The sequence below is a fragment of the Actinia tenebrosa genome, unplaced genomic scaffold (genome assembly GCF_029948245.1).
Source record: "Actinia tenebrosa isolate PJP-AT-01 unplaced genomic scaffold, QUT_ActTen_1.0 PGA_scaffold7__59_contigs__length_16204524, whole genome shotgun sequence".
Classification (NCBI taxonomy): Eukaryota; Metazoa; Cnidaria; class Anthozoa; order Actiniaria; family Actiniidae; genus Actinia; species Actinia tenebrosa.
In genome coordinates this window covers 6,424,951-6,437,247 of record NW_028292584.1, presented here as the reverse complement: position 1 = coordinate 6,437,247, position 12,297 = coordinate 6,424,951, and the positions used below count along the sequence as shown (strand labels likewise).

Below are 12,297 nucleotides of genomic sequence, written 5' to 3'. Positions count from 1 at the left end.
CATATTGGAAGTATAAACCTTCATAACTTAGAGATGCATCACTCAAATCAAGAAATATCATACCATTCAACTATTTACTTCATGTAGCATCAGTACTGAAAGTATTGTCGAAGGGTTCATTTGCACTTTAACTGACAATTGGGTACGTACCCCCTTAGCACCCTCGTCTAAGGTATGGGCAATTTTCTGCTAATGCCAATGTGCATATCATAACTCTTAGACGTCTTGGTGGTCCCCTGCGACATATCTCATTATTGGTTAAGTACCGTAAACGCTTTCGGACCGTTGGCCTAATGCATTTTGTTAGGTATGGAATATTTTCTGCTAATACTTGAATATTTCGTGCAAATTATAACTCTTGGACGTCTAGGTGGTCTCCTGTGATAAGTGTCAAGCTGGGTTAAGGACTATATTGACTCTTTTAAAACGCTTTATGACCGCCCTTGGCCTAATAACTTTTTCGGGAAGGCAAAAACACTTGAATGATATTAAAGAAGAACTTCTTCCCTACCTTAACTTTGCCTATATACCCCTCGTACGTCGCGGAACACAGCTCAATTTGCAGGACGACATAACACAATAGGTGTCCAATTCTCTAGAGATTGTAATTCTTGTTTTTTCCTCCAAGTTGAGCTGTGTTCCGCGACGTATAAGTTAACTGTTAACTACTAATTTTAGATTATTTGTCAGTTAACTAATAGTTTTTCGGCCGAATGTCAGTTAACTACTCATTTTTAGGCCGAATGTTAGTTGACTGTAATAATTTTACAAGCGCTGGCCATAATATGAACCAAAATAATGAAATATCAGTTAACTGTTGACTACTTATTTTAGGTTATTTGTCAGTTAACTAATAGTTTTTCGGCCGAATGTCAGTTAACTAAAAACCCCATTGGCATCCCTCTTTGGGGAATTGGACTAGACGTTTAGATGATGATTGCAATTTAGTCTTCATTAACGCATGCCTTAAGGATTAGTTCTGTCTTTAATTGCTAACACATTAACTATTCAACTAATCAAAATATACCGAACTAAAAAACAAGTTTTAAATGAATCGATTCTTAAACATCTGATGCACGGAAGATCAGTAATTATATTAAAACTATTTATTACCTAATGGTGCGAAAAAAATTGCTTTGGTGTTCCGTGGCACTTTTTTCAACAGAATTTTAACCCTAGGTTCCCGTTGATAACCCTTTCTTTAGTTAAAGCGGAAGATGTTTTTCTACCTTTTATGATTTTTTTTTTTCAATCTGTTGTCTGCGTGGCAGACCCACGAGTTAGCATCGTCCCCGTATCCTTCCTCGATTTTCCAAAGTTTTTCTTTTTCTACTTGTCTTTTTTTTTCTTTTCTTTTCTTCTTCAAAAATGTTCATGTCGAATTCGTTATAAAACGACGGCCTTTTTGTTTGCCGCTTTTTCGCACAATCCAAATATGGAATAGATCATACCATATATGGAGTGAGCTTTTCTCTACTCCAACTTCGACACTAACATATAGAGTAAAGCTCGATATGCAGACTTCGTATGTTCATAGTTAACGTTAATTTATTAACACTTTTTTTTTTTACAAAATTTTACAAATGGGTCCCAAATGATGACCCATTCTTTAGTTGAAGTGGAAGATGTTTTTCCACCACAGGGTACCTACCCCTCTCGAACAGCAACAAAAACCAAATCAACAAAAACCTTAGCGAGTAGGCTGCTGAGGAGGCTAAGCTAATTCAATTTTGATTTATGGGTGCAGAAAAATCAACTTCTAATTTCTAAATTGCATTTCCCTCATGGATCACGATGCTCGAGTCATTCCGATCTAGTAGATGATTGAGTAAGTTTGGACTGAGCATGTCGACAAGAAAGCATGTCTGTAGGCAACTCAAAGATTAAATATATTATTCAACACATTAACTAAAGGTACACTCAATTTTACTGATATAACTGAATAAAGATATAAATAAATAAATAAATAATCCTTGTTTTACGAGGGTGTCACTTATTTAGCCAGAGCCTAACAAACCTGTGGCCTTCATCATGCCAAGATTGAATAAGCCTGAAGCGAGATGACGTTTTACTCCCGTCTCTAGACCATAATCCTTTTCACACTGCTTTCGTTCTTTAATTATGACTATTGTTCCTGTATTCTCTAAGGAATCAAAAATCTTAATATGAAAGAATTTTAAAAACTATTATGGTCTAGAGACGGGGGTAAAACGTCATCTCGCTTCAGGCTTATTGGAATTTAAAAATTAGAAGCTCATTTTTGCCATATACCGAAGCAGTATTTTAATGAAATACCCCTTTGGAAAAATACCCCGCGGTTTGAGGCTATTTTAGATGTTTGTTAGGGATCTGGGTTTCTAGTTTGTTGTTTATCACATCTTCATTCATTTAAATATTTTGGGAACCACGGGTGGCGTGCGATGGAACTAATGATCGATCTATTGACTACCTTTTTAGGTTGCACCTGTTTGGCATAAAATCGTCCACCTAGGAGTGGCAAACACATTAGAAAGGCTTCTCGTCGAGATTAATGTGATTCAAGTACATGTTTCAGTGTTGTCCTATACTACACTGACTCATCTCAGAGATTTCATTTTCGGTTTCCTTTACTGTGGAGAAGACTCGTGCGCACCGCTGCTACTTCCTTACGAGCTCCAAAAAAAACTAATAAAGAATGACTCATGCACGAGGGCGAGTAATTTCTAACCTTATTGTTATCTAGAATTTTCCTCTCTTGTTTGCTTTCCTTTGGCCTTTATCTAGAATAAACGTAATTTCTAAAGTTAAAAAAATGACAACGACAAAGCCACCTCATTATGCTTTGTATTTATATCTATTTCGAAAAACATTGTCGGTCGCACATCTCAAATCTGAAATCTGAGACGATCGAGTTGCACGCTGCAAATATATAACATAATATAGTATATAACACATATCATTTCAAACGATCATTTGTATAAACATAATAGTGCCGCCTTATTTGTAGCTAGGGGTTTGTTCATGATAGCACTATTTGTCAGGAATATTTAGACATTATCAGAATTCAATTTTTGCACTCATTACTAGAGAGTTTAAGATCCTCGTTTACGGCAAACGTAAAACGTCAGTTGACCATTAAAAAATTCTTTAAAATTAGTGAAAAGGAATCGAAAAAATCTCCAAGTAGTAGATAAACAAAAGAGTACTTGTCTTTGTCGAGAAGGTTTGCAAGAGGTAAAGTGAAATGTAGGGAAACGATGAAAACGTTGTCACGTTTGCCGTTTGCGGGAATGAAAAACGGGAATCTTAATCTGCCTACTGTCGCTCTACTTTAACCGGGAACACTAAAATGAACTATCATATTACAAGCATGAACACATCGAACCTCGAATTAGTCTGTTAAAAGTCCCTCTTTTCGCTCCAAACTTGCTCACTAGTAGAATAGAATAGAATAGAAATCTTTATTTAAACGCGATAAATTTTGAAAGCTATACAGCTTATGGGGTCGTGTAGTCGTGGGGTCCTTTAGTAGATTAGAGTTTGAAAAAAAACCTACTCGACTGAGTTAGGAGGAAATAGAGGGACTAGAGACCTTTAGCATCAAGTTTACCGCTAACCACTAACCACTAACTGCTAGGGATCAGATACAGAAACAGGCCTAAAAAACACGGAGAAAATATAGGCATGAATGAAATAAATTTGGCGGCTCTTCCAGCAAAAACTTTGTTATGACGCCTCGCAAAATGTCGAAAGTTTTTAAAACGCAAAGCGCCTGACATCGAACTGCAGTTTGAGGTTTGCGGTACCTAGCAAGAACGTCGCGCTAAAGGTCTCTAATGTTAACATTCTAACCTCGACTTGAAACCATTGTTATGTGGCCACGATTAAGCGATAAAGATCTAAATATTGGCATATTACCAGAGTTCAAAATATTATCATATATAAAATACATGTATAAACACATTAAGATAATTAACTCATTGTTTGAGCTTCAGGCAGCTGTAGATAGGTAAACATTTGGGACTATCGCATAAAATGTTAGACTTCCTATATTTTCTAGTTTAAAAAAGTTGTCTATCACTAGCGGGCTTTCTGAAAAATATAACAGGGATGATATACAATAATAAGTGATATAATTTTGATATACTTGTATGTATATAAATATATATAATTGTTCCAAACCTTTGTTAAAACTCGGCTACCCCTCGTGTTCCTAAGATTACTTCTCTCTTTCTCTAAAGCTCCCAGCGTGTTTATATCACATGGTGCGCATTTTATATTCCTCTTATATTCCTCTTGTCTGGCAAGACAAAAAATTATGCATTGTAGCGCCTCATAGCGTTTACTAGTTTGCGGGATTCGCCCCTCACGTGTTTTATAATCAGTTTTATTTTACTTAATGTACACACAGAACAAATACAGAACACGGTATGAACAAAGCAGCTTCTTTCTTAGATAAAAAAGGTTGCTGAGCGGTTATGGGAAGTATGTTGACAGATGGTTGTCGCCAGAAATAAAACATCGATGGAACCAAAGAAATCATGACGCCATTTCAAAAAAAGCCAGTTAGTAATATCTTTGTTTTCGGTGCTTGGCATAAGAACTGCAAGCTTTCAGTTCGCCTGCATCGATCAATAGACCATTTGAATTGGACGTGGTGTTTCCCATTTCAAAAACCTTGGAAATTACTAGCCATTTCGAGCTCGAGGGGAAAACTTGCATTCGGTCGAGTACTTTTGGCATTGCAGGGTATTTTGGGACTGTTTTATTCACCATTTTCCATTTCCATACATTGGTTCACTGGTCAAACACAAAGCGCTCAAGCGAGGCCTCAAGGTACTTTCAAAGGATTATTCCAATTTGAACCTTGCAACCTCGACTGAATGCTTTGTGTTTGACCAGTGAACCGATGGATGGAAAATGGTAAATGGAACGAAATAGACGCCATCTTGGAAATATGTTTATCACACATATCTTAAGTTATCTCCTAATTAAGATTTGGATTGTTTCTTAACTGAAGTTAGCAAAAATTATACGTAACGTCTAACACTGAGATAAATTTGAAGATTTCAGCTTTTCACGCTTTCCAGATAAATCAGCCGCCATATTGTTTTGTTTGTGCCATGTGCGAATCCGCTGACAAAACACTGCTCAAGCAGTTTAGACAAATCCGGTATTTGTGGGGAAAATTGTATGATATGAAAGGAAAAACCATAAGTATACTAGGAAAACTGCACATTTTTAACCTTCAATTTTTATTCTGAAACAACCTCAGGGCTGATCTAAGTCAGGGACCGCCGGGCTAATTCACAGATCGAATCCTGAAACAACCTCTGGGCTGATCTAAGTCAGGAAACGGCTAGCTCACAGATCGAACCCTGAAACAACCTCTGGGCTGATCTAAGTCAGGAAACGGCTAGCTCACAGATCGAACCCTGTAACAATCTCTGGGCTGATCTAAGTCAGGGAACTCCTAGCTCACAGATCGAACCCTGAAACAACCTCTGGGCTGATCTAAGTCAGGGCACATAGTAACTCACAGATCGAACCCTGAAACAACCTCTGGGCTGATCTAAGTCAGGGCACATAGTAACTCACAGATCGAACCCTGAAACAACCTCTGGGCTGATCTAAGTCAGGGCACATAGTAACTCACAGATCGAACCCTGAAACAACCTCTGGGCTGATCTAAGTCAGGGCACATAGTAGCTCACAGATCGAATCCTGAAACAACCTCTGGGCTGATCTAAGTCAGGGCACATAGTAACTCACAGATCGAACCCTGAACAAAATATAATTTAAGAGGAGTTCTAATTTTGCTGCAGGGACATTCTAGGCAAGACAAGAATTTAAATTAAAGTTAACATTTGTTTTTTATTTTTGTTCCGAAAAGCCAGCCAAACAAGCATAGAAACCAAACACTTTATTAAAATTAACAAGATCTCAAATTAACTAAAATAAAGACAAATAAATTACAAACATTTGAACGAAGATTTGGGACATTATGCATATTAATAGAGAGTTTTAGATTGACTTTTTTTTCTCCCCGCAAACGGCAAACGTGACCACTTTTTCATAGTTTTCCTTTATTTTACTTTACTATTTACAAACCTTCTCACCAAGCGCAGATACTCTTTTGTTTTTCTACTACTTGGACTTTTTTGCGATTCTTTTTCAGTAATTTAAAAGAATTTTTTACTGGTCAACTGACGTTTCACGTTTGTCATGAACGTAAATCTAAAACTCTCTAATATTCCCGTTTTTCCTTCCCGCAAACGGCAAACGTGACAACGTTTTCATCGTTTCCCTACATTTCACTGTTACCTTTTGCAAACCTTCTCGACAAAAACAAGTATTCTTTTGTTTATCTACTACTTGGAGATTTTACCGATTCTTTTTCACTAATTTAAAATATTTTTCAATGGTCAACTGACGTTTCACGTTTGCCGTAAACGAGCATCTTAAAACTCTTAATCACGTGATCATACATATCACATGTTTGGTCTCTTCATTTGCTCTCTCCGCAAAACCTAAAACGCTATATCCCAATTCCATCGGTAAGTTAACCGTGCGAAACTCCAGCCGCCGAACAATCAATCGCTCTCACGATCGGCCTAGCCATGTCACTCAGTCGGGGTCGTTTTATATAGGGTTCCATAAAATGAGTTTTAAATCTAAGCTTGAAAAACAATCCGTTTTGAAAAGTTATTTAATTCACTAACTCATCGACGATGACGGGAGACTCTTGGCGTCTTGACAAATTGATGCTTAATTTGTCAAGAAGCCAGAGTATCTTACCATTCACATCTCATCGTCGATGAGTTGGTGAATTCAAGTTAAAGCCTTTAAGATTGCTTCATTAAAGACAAAAATCATGATAATATAGTGCATAGACTAGATATTATACAAACAATTCTCTTAATTCAAAGTTCTTCTACCTAGGCGTAAAATTTAAATAATGGGAACTAAGTGCTATTTTATATTTTTATTTGAAGTCACTTTAGTTTTGGCACAATTCGAAGAAATTAGAAGTTATATCCACTGAACAGTATATAAGCGATTCTCTTAATTCAGAATTTTGGAAAATAATATCGACATTGATGACTTAGACAATGGAACGAATCCAGCACAGTCATTTATACAGTGTATTAACTAAATATGTGCTAACATTTCTGTTACGATAGATCCCGAGAATTTTGAATTTAACTCAAATGATAGTACCTAAACATTATTTTACTCAATTAGATTTTGGCTAGATTGAGATTCAGAATTAAAGTATCCGCGAGCTAAGAAGCAATAGGCTTTACCTCAAATCGCGTCAGTTATCTTGCTTGCCTTTATATTCGTCCAGAAATTGGCCAGTTTTTTTTTTCACATTGAGAATATTCAAGGATACAAGGCAAAAACTCAGCAGAGCCTTAGTTGGTATGATCCAGACTATTCGCTTTTTTAGATTAGATTTCTTTAAGATTAAGTCTTGGTCGGGCATACGAAATAAAATGCAAAGACTTCACTACCCCAAAGCAATTAAACAATTCACTTGCGAGTGATTTTTGAATTGGCAAGGAATATGGAAATGAGTCATTTATATCATGACTTTCATATTAATTGCATACCAGTCATGATGTCCGATACACTCCAGAATTAAGTACTCTACTTGAAATACTTAGAGAACGCGAAAACACATTAAGAAGGCAAACATCCTTAGATTAAAACTGAATCGTTGCTAAGCACCGGACATGAAAACGAATACGCAAGCCGAGTTTTTAAATTTCTTCCTAGCTCTATCCAGTAAAAACAGCCTTGAGCAGAGAGACGCGCGTAAAGTAATCCACATGAGCATGCGTGGCACAGCAAAAAATAATACCATTTCTGCTAAATATGTGCGAATTCTTATCAACGAAATTTTGGCGATCTCAAAACATATTTTTCACACACAAGGTACTTAGCAGTCGGCGTTATCATACGCAGCTTTATCGCTATGCTAGAAAACCTGTTCAGTGTCATTACATATGAAAGGCTTCCCAATTTATTCGATGGCTTAAATTTTCCTGGTTTTCTTTAGTTTAATGGCGGAAGCCATTCGACTGTTGGTGCAACCAACATCGGACTAATGTATCCGCAGGTGAAAATGTGATGGAAATTATCAGACTGTTATATAAAAGATGATAAAAAAATCTGACAGTTAAAAATGAAAAATTTGCCCTGCGGAATACTCAACTGACATTTCTATATAAAATGTGCTTCACCGCTTGAGGTGGCAGACTTCCTTTAACTAGATTCCATGAGGGTTGAACACGCTATTAGGCTGTCATGTAACGGAACCTATCGTGTTTATTTTATATTTTCGTCGTTCTTCGTGACTGTCGTTTTTTTGCCTCCGTCTTCCTTGTATTTCTAAAGTCTTCCGCCTTTTCTTAACTTTTTCTAAAGCAAATATACTTTTTCTATTTTGAAGGCGCGATTACGCAGAGCATTTCATCTATGCAACTGAGTTACATGGAGCATTGCAGTCTGTAAACTACAGCACATTTGAAAAAATATTGCGAGACAGGTTGCACCTGCCAATCGTTGCAAAAAATAGAATTCCTTTCTACTTTTGGCAAATATTTCGTCTCCGTTGCATCGTGTTATAAACACTCTTGCAACTTGTGCGCAACGCTGTTGCGAGACTAAATGCATTGAAAATTGCTCCGTGCAATCGCGCCTTATTAGTCGCAACTGCAATTTCTGCATAACTTTTCTTTGAATATATTTTTTTCTCGACCAGCGAAGATTTTTCTATAAATTTAATACTAGCTTGGTTCGACAAGTCAGCGTGACGTCAACCGTATATAGCAAAACGACTTTCGAGGTTTAAAACGAAAAGCAGTTCTTTTTAAAAAGATTCGCTGATCTTTATCTTCATGACAGGTTTTGTTTTCCAAAGTTCTATCTGTTTATAGATCATTGAAAACATTTATCGCTCAGTGGAATCTCAGACCGCGCGCGCGTATGGCTGCTGTTGGTTTTTTCCCAAGAGAACATAAATATTCTTTCCTATTAATAGTTAATACAAAAAAAAAAAGTACTACTAGACAACATCTTAAAGGAGATATTCATTGAAGCAAAATTTAGAACGTTAGAATGTCAAACAAAGTATACAAAATGTTTGTTGCCATTTCAATTAGAAGACAAACATCAAGACAAGCCAGGCTAGTCAGTCTTGACTACCAAATGGCTTTTACTTCTTTATTTTATCTTATATATCGTTGGTATCGATATTTACGTAAAATAGATAAATCCTATAAGTATTTACCAGATGGCAGCCATCTTGGTCGGGATCAAAGCTTAGGAAAAAACTGGATCGAGCTACTTTTACGGTTCACTGTAGGGCTTCTCTTAAAACATACCCCACATGCAATGCACTGTAATGCAAACCCGACCCAGTCTTTTCCTTAACCTAGGAACGGCTAATAATTTTATAGTTTCCTAAGGTTTGTTATGAACACTGTCCGAAAATGCCTCCTTTTCGAATTCATATCTAGGTCTGAGATATTTATGAAAGAGCCCGCGTGCTATTTCTATCATAGAGCAGTTTTTGTATGACCGTGAAAAGTTCACGGCACGAACACGGTCGTGACACGGCAAGGGATACGCCAGATCAATTACATTGCACGAAAATTTACTCTCCATCCAATCAAATACCCGGAGCGCGGCATAAACACGGCGTGGACACGGTTTCGCCAAGATTACGGTAATGCCAGATCAATCACATTGCGCCACGAAAAAAATCAGCCAATCCAATACTCCATTTTACAGTTCCGTTCGAGTGACCACGAATAATAGTTGCAAGTCGAGGCTGCAGTTTCCGCGCATAGCAAAACTATACTTTTTATCATGCGCGGAAACTCCAGCCTCGGCTTGGAACGGAACTGTAAAATGGAGTATTCTAGAAAGCATCACGGTCACGGCACGTCATGCTTACGGCACTGAGCTTTTCACAGTCATACGAAAACTACTGCTCTATTTCCAGGTATATTCCCAGGGTCCAACTGCCCACAAAAACCATCAAACTAAAGTGAAAAATGTTTACCTGAGACAATTAGAACTTTGGAAAACAAATTCTGGACAACAAATCCTGTCATGAAAAGAAAGCAAGAAAAATATTTATGGAGCTACTTTCTACTTTAGTTTTGAGCCCGGAAGTCGTTTTTCCATACGATTGACGCCACACTTAAAAGCTCTATATTACAAATGAGGGTTTCATTTATTCTACTTAATCAAACTACACTAATAGATGATTCATCTGAGATGTACGTCAGACACTCTTAAAAGCGTGATTAATAAGGGTTCTATAGATAAAAGCTACAATTATCCAGTTTAATAAGTTTGGTTGGCAATGAATAGCGAAGCCATTGACTCTTGTGTCCATAAATAATCAACAAGTATGTGTGGGTTGGTTCGTTTGACAAGTATTATTATATAATATATATATAATTGTGAGTTCCAACTACAGTTTGTGTGCCAAATAATGTACACGCACAGACAAATCACTGACATTTTCTTTCTTTCATTTTTCTCCTTTTGAAAGAAAATATTTTTCGACAATTTCGTAGGGAAATGTTTATAGAACTAGATATAAATGTTAATTCTTCGTTTGCAATAGACGTCATAACCGCCATGTTGGAAGAATTTGACAAAAGATTTTTCAATCAATTCTTTTGTTATATCTTCCAACATGGCGGACATCCCTTTTGTTATTGCGCTCTCTTGGGATTGATTGAAAACCAAGAATAAGGACGAAGGGCGATAAAATTGTTTTGCAGCTAGCAAATGTGTCGCATTTTACTTCTACGATTATTTAGGTCATATATCAAATATATTTAATATTACCTGAATAGTTTCCCATTATAGATACTCTAAAAGGCAGGTTGCTTGGAAGTACATTTATAAATTTAATAATAGACTAATGATAATAATAATCATGATGATAAAACTATTGTTCTTCACTGACACTAGAGAATGACTATGGGAATACACGTGAAAACGATTTTGAAACACGAGGCTAGTCAGTCGCTAGTCAGTGCAGAACAATAGCAAAAGTTAGCGACATATTTCGAATTGGTGTATAATAATTTGCATTTGCTTGAGGAAGGTCCAATTTGAAATATTTTAAGGAAACGTTTTTAATTAGAAATACAAGCTTATAGTTAATTGGAATTTCGACTAAGTTTTAAATTTAAGATTGAGTTTAAGCACTAAGTTCTAGTTTGGTTTTTCAATGAAGAAACGGTCATGTTGTTAAAGCCGTTTAAAAGATGTAAGACCGATGGTCTATAGGTTACGCTAAGTTGGCGCCCTATAGTGTCTTGAGCGCTTATTCAGAGCATTCATATATATTGCAATAATAATATAAGGTAGAAACTGATTATGAACGTATTCGAATCCCATTTATAAGCTATCTTTAACTTACCTTTAGATGAAATAATGCAAACTGCTACTCAAGGCAAATAAATCTTGGGGTTATATATCCTCTTTCAACTTGTGTTATATTGGACTTTCTAAGAATAAGATGAACACTTAGATATAAATAATATTGTCTGAATTCGTTTTTAAAGTGTGAAAGGGTTTGGGTATATTTTCGTTTCTAGTTAAGTGCTGGGGTCCAGCTGTCGACGACTTTTCTGTCAAAACTCTATTCACCTTGGGTTGAATCCTACGCATAAAAGTGAACTGGTTACGACTTTGCGGTGTGCATGGGTTTATGGGGCTGGGACGAAATCAAAAGGCACTGTAACCACGCATTCCCGTTATCAATCCCACAGAGGTCCTCCTCTACCCCGCTAGGAAGCGAGAGGAAAAAAAATTTCTTTTCCTCTCGCATGCTAGTAGGAAAGAAAGGACCTCTGCTCGGAGACTAGAAAGGTATGACTGTTCTAAGCTAACGCTTTATCTTTTAAAAAGTATAAATAAATAAATAAAATGAGGAACGCGTCCTAGGCAGCATTATATGGCTTTTTCTTATACACTTATTTAAAAAACGACTGAACGTTGTAATGCATTTACAAAGGAACAACGCATTTTCCTTTTTAGATATTGGAGTATGAAGCATGACACGAATTTTTTTCTGCGGGGGGGGATTTTAGTAAGAAAACGTATAAGCACAAACCGTTCCGTTTAGTCTCAGATCGCCCATATCAGATCTTGGACTGACCCCTTTTTTTTGAAATCCTATTCCTATTCAGCATATTCAGAACATCAGGCCTGCAGGCGCTTCAAAGTGGTTGGCAAAGAAATGCAAGAGTACGCATCTCCATTGCGCTTCTTTCAGGATTG

At 36.8% G+C, this 12,297-nt stretch overlaps 1 protein-coding gene across 5 annotated transcripts in view; it reads right to left on the bottom strand.

Moving 5' to 3' along the window:
• Positions 1 to 11,524, bottom strand: part of LOC116306448 (atrial natriuretic peptide receptor 1) — a 33,334-nt gene extending 21,810 nt beyond the window's left edge. For 3 of the 5 annotated variants that reach the window (XR_016121767.1, XR_004198268.2, XM_089040445.1), the window contains exons 1-2: positions 11,435 to 11,524; positions 2,708 to 2,759 (exon numbers count right to left, since the gene is read on the bottom strand). The gene's annotated coding sequence lies outside the window, so the exon portion shown is untranslated. Of the gene's footprint in view, positions 1 to 2,707; positions 2,760 to 7,286; positions 7,493 to 11,434 lie in introns of those variants that run through there. The other 2 variants (XR_016121768.1, XR_016121769.1) reach the window with 2 other exon arrangements.
• Between the last annotated feature and the right edge of the window lie 773 nt (positions 11,525 to 12,297).